This window comes from Desmodus rotundus, chromosome 13 (assembly GCF_022682495.2).
Source record: "Desmodus rotundus isolate HL8 chromosome 13, HLdesRot8A.1, whole genome shotgun sequence".
Classification (NCBI taxonomy): Eukaryota; Metazoa; Chordata; class Mammalia; order Chiroptera; family Phyllostomidae; genus Desmodus; species Desmodus rotundus.
Genome location: NC_071399.1, coordinates 70,713,123 through 70,720,235, shown reverse-complemented (window position 1 = coordinate 70,720,235; position 7,113 = coordinate 70,713,123). Strand labels below are relative to the sequence as shown.

The following is a 7,113-nucleotide window of genomic DNA, read 5'->3' as shown; positions in this document are numbered from 1 at the left end:
TTACTTTAGAGACCAAATAGAAATTAACTCAAGGTCTCATGAGTATGTTTGTTATTCTTTTTTTAATTGTTGTTCAATTATGGTTGTCTCCATTTTCTCCCCCATTACACTCCCTGCCCTAGCCACCCCCACCTCCCACAGTCAATCCTTCCCCCAGTCATCCTTGTCCATGGGTCCTTCATACACGTTCCTTGATTTGAGCTTCCCTTCTTTTCCTCATTATCTTTCTCCGCCCACCCCTCTGGTCACTGTCAGTTTGTTCTTTACTTCCATGTCTCTGGTGCTATTTTGCTCTCTTGTTTGTTTTGTTGACTCTGTTCCACTTATAGATGATCCACTGCAGGGATTACACCCTAAGAATCCTGAAACACCCGTTCAAAAGAACCTATGCACCCCGATGTTCATAGCAACATTATTTACAATAGGCAAGTGCTGGAAACAGCCTAAGTGCCCATCAGTAAATGAGTGGATAAACAACTGTGGTACATTTACACAATCGAATACTATGCAGCAGAAATATTACACTTGATCTTAGCCAAAAGGCCAAGAAGCAATCTATGCAGCAGACATAAAGAAGGAGCTCCTACCCTTCGCAACAGCATGGATGGAACTGGAAAGCATTATGCTAAGTGAAATAAGCCAGGCGGTGAAAGACAAGTACCATATGTTTGGTATTCTTTAAGAATCCTTGCCTGAAACAGTCTGGGCAACCCAAATAATGTTCCCATTTTGTACAACTCCTTCTCAGCGCTCACTGGTTGCAGCGGCTAGCACACTCACAGATCTCCTCTTGTCTTATAATTGGCTTCTCCAAGCTGATGCCATTTGTCCCAAGCATAGGCACGCCTCCAGTTTTAGTTCCTCCAATGACAAGAGTTTAATATTTAAGGAGGACTTGGGCAAAATATTAAAAAAATATTTTTTTATATATTTGTATAGGAATTTACATCTGTCACTTGAAATTGTTGTCTTTAGGAACTAACCCTTACCCAGTCCAAACCTAACTTGGAATTTCTGCTCCTTGAATTTCTTCGTGAGTTATGGGGAATGGCTCAATCTACTAAACCTTTAGATATCGTCCAGCCTTGGAATTCAGGACCCAGAAAACAAGAAAAATGTCTCTTTCCTGCCCAGGGCCCACTGCATATTTACTACCTACGATGATTTTCAGCAGGACATCCCGATTTGTCCATTTCTCTTCTCCCCTTAGTGTGGGTATCATTTGCGATGTACAGTGCTGTTTCTTTGTTTCTTCTCTTAGGCCTTTTTAAAAACAAATTACATGCTTTTACAGATATATTCTAAACTTCTCTCAATGCAGAAAATCACATTTACTTCTTTCTGTTAAAAATTCAAAATCTCGTTGTTTGTGGTTTGTAATTTCATCAGGTACAGGTAGATATATGAGAAAAGGAGAAGGTGGTATCACCAGAACAGTAGGCTAAACAGGTGAACCAGGTGCCGGGAAGTTTCACAGTTTATTCTGAAGTCAATGGAGAAATATTAGAGTGATAAGATTTAAGATTATTAACCCAATTTTGATGGCAGTGTTATATACGAATGATAGAGATAGATGTGTTATTTTCAAAATTTCATATTATTTTTCTTCTTGCCTTAAGATTCTGAGACATAACAACAGCATTAACAAAGATTTCCTGGCTCAGCTGAGAAAAGTTATCCATATGAGTATTATCTTCTGAGATACATGATATTGAGCTATTGGAGAAGTAAAGATGTAGAACATCTAAAATTCTATAACCAATCTGGAAAGACAGCTTAAATGTATTATTGGGTAATTCCTCATGATGTCACAGATAATGTCTTTCATGAATGTATTATCTATGTGATCATAAATACCTTATGAGACCTAACTGGCTATGGCTGACTAGGAAATATCCTAGGTCCAGATGTGAGGAGTTTATTAATTTAATGGACAGAGAGCTATCTTAGCTAAATTTTCTTTTTTAGTAATTGTTGACATTGGATTTCAAATGTCTGAATCTCTTACCCCAAATTCCCTTTTCAATAGTAAGGATATTTGTAAAATGAATCTGAATCAGTTTGGAATGCACCACGATTAATTTCATTTATTTAAATTGGTCTTGAGAACACCCTTGAAGGTTGAACATCATGAAACATGCAAGGAATCATGAAAAATGTTGGTGGAACTTCATAGTTGAAGAGTAGTTTCCATAGTGTTTCCGAGCTGATAGACAAGGAAATGAGATTTAAAATAAGGTGATATAAAGAAGTTTATGGTTTTTGACTCTATTTCTTTTAATTTTTCAATTATAGTTGACATACAATATTAAATTAGTTTCAGGTGTACAAACAAAAAGAATAGTGACTAGACATCTACATAACTTATAAAGCAGTCACCCTGCGGTTGACTTTAGTTTTGACCAATAGCCATCATGAGGGAGTGCTTTTTAGTGATCTAAAAAAAATACTTCAATTTCAATATAATCCATTAACAAGAGATGTGAGGACCAATGAACGGACAAGTAAATAACACTATCTTAATGGGAAAAAATAACAGTGGAAAATAATAGAAAGATATACTTTTAATTTTTTCCCAGGCTTAAAAACACCTTTGGATTTCAAAACTTCCGAATCACTTAAATACTTCTTTAAAGTGATTTGACATCATAATAACACATATATGGTCTTTTTCATTATTCTAAATTCTTAAAACTAGCATTTCGTAGAAATTTAGTGATAAAATGGAGTTAGAGATAATATTTTCCAAAGTGCGAAATCATCATTTGCATCCTTCTCCTGACAATGATTCAATTAACTTCAGCTGTTCCATTTTAATCTGCTTGATAGCTTTCCTATCATAGTTGGGAAGGAATTCAGGCCGGAATGCCCAGTGATTCGATCCCTTACCAGGTGCTACCACGTGGCTTTTTAAAAAGCATAATTCCATTCAGGCCTACCTCATGTGATGTTGGTAAATTCAACAGAGAGAGCTTATTAAACTTTATTTCATAGTAAGCATAACCTTTTGTTGCATAACAACAGCTCTTCATTTCTGCTGCAGAATAGAAACAATAACTTCTTTCACCCAGCTCCACTCTTTCTTTAGACCTAATTAATACCCATACATCAAGTCTCTCGGTCTTACATGGGGCTTCCTAGACATCTTGTGATTTTTTAACCTACGAGGCAAAAATTCTGTCCAGCCAGGATATTTTGTTAAATCTTTAAATACTGTGTGAGAGATGTTTTGGAGCTTCTGTTTAAAACTCCATACTAATGACTTAGTCATTGTTAAATGACTTTTTCAATAAAGTTTGAAGCCAGTGATCTAAGGGCTCCTACTTTATCTTGTGGGGCTTCCTGGTCTGTTAGAGGTTCAGAAACCAACTAGTTATTCCAGTAGTTTTGAATAAAGCAAGGAAGAAAGAATCAATTTTGGAACAGTTTTTACTTTAAAATTATATTTGGGAGGGATGGGGAGAAAAGGCAGGCAACTGTAATTGAATAACAATAAAAATTAAAAAAAGAAAGACAAAAAAATAAAAAATAAAATTATGTTTGGGTAGAAAAAAAAATCACAATTTTTGCCACCCTTGCCACCACAGATATGTACTAACCCTATTACTTTTGGAGTGCTTTAAGGTTAAAGAAGTGATTTTTAATACTTCCATTTCCACAGCAAGATTTGTGTAGTACATTCTTAATATTTCAAGCATCCTAAAGTCTTGAGATTATTTTAATTATTTTGATAAGTAATATATGACATCATAACATCATACCTATCTCATCCACCCTTACCACCTTTGTAAATTCTAAGGAGTGGAACAGAAGACTTTTCTTAACTGAAATCTTTCTATGATCTTTTGCAAATGGGGAAACTTGAACTCAGAGAGGTTAAGTGATTTGCTCAAGCTCACAAAGCAAAATACCTTAATCTGGAACTTCTCCGCTGAGACTTCTCAACAACATTTTTATTATATCTACTGAATTGTATGCAAATCATGCATCTATGTCTAGCCCAAGGATTAGAAACCCTTCAAGGTCAGGGCCTCATTGTCTAGCCTAAATCTGGCATTATATAAATGTTTGATGAGCTCATCTGACCATGTGCTTCTTTTAGAATTTAGGAGTGATACAGGCCCTTTGTTATGTCAGCACGTAAGCAAGAGTTGGGTTCTTCACGTGGAGATTCTCAGTACATGCTTGTTAGTAAGTCTCCTAGGTATTGTCAAGTATCAATGCCTGAGTCCTCTGCCCCTGCAGATCCCAGGTGACCCTGGAGCATCTCCATTGGCATTATCCATACTGCAGGTCTTACCTTACCTGGTTAGTCTGAACGCATTTGACAAACATCTGTTCTGAGTTCTAAGTTGAGCATGTTTTGAAATGGGGTGTGGAAAGTACAACTGGAAAATTGGATACGTAAGAGCAAGACACTGAGGAATTAAATCCAACCTGCCTGAAAGTATAGCTTATCTTTTCCTTAAAAAAGGTGCCTTAGAAAGTAATAATTATATCATCTTTCTTTCATAGTACATGGGAAGTATTTCCATGAAGTCATTGTCTAGCAGTGATACCTGGTAGTAGGCAATTGATTCTGGTTTTGGTACATACCAGCCAATTTGATTTATGCATCTAAGGCACATTATGATAGCAATGTCTAATTGTGCAGAAAAGAATTAACATAGTAGGCCCCTTGTCCTTAGAAAGTTCTATTTATAAGGTTGGTCCTTGGTGGGCATCTGAGAATTTAAATATTGGGTATGTTTCAAATACTTTAACTGATGAGAACTGCTCACTGTGCTTAAATACTTTGTACAAACAATAGGTTTTTGCTGAACACCTGCTTTCTCTTTGGGAGTCTAGATTTGGTAAGTATTGGGCAGAAGATGCCTATCTGATCAGCCCCCAGTACAAGACCCTGGGCACTGAGAGTCTAATTAGCTTTCCTGGTTGCCAATACTTCCCACATGTTGTCACAACCAGTCACTGGGGAACTGAAGTGTGCCCTGTCACTCTGCCCTAAGACAACTCTTGGGAGCTTAATGTCTGTCTGGTTTCCTCTGGACTTTACCCAAAGTGCCTTTCCCTTTGATAATTTTTCTTTGTATCCTTTCACTGTAGTAACTCGAGGTCATGGCTCTGACTACATGCTGAGTCCTAGGAGTGCTCCTAGTGAAACAGAATCTGGGGGTGGTCTTAGAACCCCCTGATGCATTCACGTAAACCTGAACCTGGCATTTACTCTGGTCTAGGCACTATTTAAGAACACTGTATCAATGAACTCATTTATTTCTCACTCCAGTCTCACGATGTCGACACCATTGCTAACACCTCCATTTTAATTGTGAGGAAACCAAGACACAGAGAAATATCTTGGCACCCATGTTACGTCACAGCGCCAAGACGAGAGGGAGAAGGCAACTTTGCAGAGAACTGTGGGAGAGACTTCCCATTGCTGAGCCACAGACGACTTTTTGCCTAATCAGTGCAGTGGCTAATGTTGATCAACTGGGATACAAATTTCTTTTAAATTAAAAACGAACAAATGAATAATGTGATTAGATTGCTCCTATGAAACACCTGCTGTGAAAATGCTAAGTTTTTACTTTCAAGAGTGATTTCTTCACATCTTTCAGCATTTGACTGGAAAATGTTTTCCATCCAACAGCTCATGCACCTGTGTTTCCTCTTGTGCCCAAAGAGTTACGATCGTGACAGTTTCTTTGTAAGGGAATAGTGGGAGAAAGGAATGTTTGGAAGTGTGGCCCAAAGCCTTTTTGATTGAGTCATCTCTGTTGTACACCTTTGTCTCCAAAAATGTTGTTCGAACTTAGAATTTTATTTAATCTTTACCAAGAATAAAAACAGCATCTTTGTCCAAACAAAAATATTTGTATATATGAGGCCCAATTTTCTGGTATCATGAATAATATTCTTGAAAATTTCCACTCTTGCACAGGTTCCTTTATTTTAAGGGGCATTCCAGTGTCTAACCTATAACACAAAGAAGGTGTACGAGGTAAGAAGGTGAATTAAACTAGGTTGATATAAAGATGACTTCAGGGACAATTTATTCTCAGATCACTAAGCCCAGATAGTAAGAAACCACCCCTTGGTTAAAACTTTCACAAAGGAGACACATACATAGAACCTTCCAAAAGCTGAAAGTGAGAGTATTACGGGAAACCAAAAGTTTAGAGAATCTCACGGTATCTCCCCTGAAGGGACAAATAAAAACATTTTAGTTGTGAAACCTGGTCGATACCACCTTAACCAAGTAATCAGTGTTAAGGGGGCAAAAAGACATCATGTGCCTTCTGATACAATGCAATGAGCAGGACATAATTTTGCTTTTAAGATATTCTTGCCAAAAATGCATAACCTGAATTCAGTCGGGAGTATGCATCAGATCGCCCCAAAATCAGGGGCACTAGAAAATAGGTGCATGCTTCAAGAACAATAAAGAATTTCTTATAGACTGCCCCAGATCAAAAGATGTGAAAGAGACAGGACAATTATATGTAATGTATGACCTTGGATAAAGTCCTGGGTCTGAGAGATGGAAAAAATAAAGGCTACATATAGTTTGTTAGTGAGACAATTGGTAAAGTTTGATTAAGTTTAGTTAATTAAAAATCATATTGTACCAATATTAATTTCTTGATTTTGATAATTGTACTGAGGTCATAGACTTGATTTTAGGAAATACACAGTAAAACATTTAGGAGTAATGAGGCATAGTGTCTACAACTTACTCTGAAGTGTTGCTAAACAGTAATTCTTTTATAATTGAATTTATTGGGGTTTCATTGGTTAAAAAATTATATAGGGTTAAGGTGTACAATTTTCTATATTGTATTGTGTGTTCACCACTCCAAGTCATGCCTCTTGTCATCACCGTTTGTCCCCTCTGTACCCTCCCCTGCCTCCCCGCACTCTGACAATGACCGTGCTGTTGCCTGTCTGTGAGGGTTGGGTTTGTTTTTTTTTTGGCTTAGTCCCTTCACCATTTTTTACCTAGCCCCCCGACCACTAAAACTAATTCTTGTATGTTTACAGGGTGGGGAGAGAGAGAGAGAGAGAGAGAGAGACAGAGGGTGGGGATGATAAGTTGAATATGATCAATCA

At 37.3% G+C, this 7,113-nt stretch overlaps 1 pseudogene; it reads right to left on the bottom strand.

The window, feature by feature from the left end:
* Positions 1-407: 407 nt before the first annotated feature.
* On the bottom strand, positions 408-555 carry LOC112313898 (U2 spliceosomal RNA; annotated as a pseudogene).
* Between the last annotated feature and the right edge of the window lie 6,558 nt (positions 556-7,113).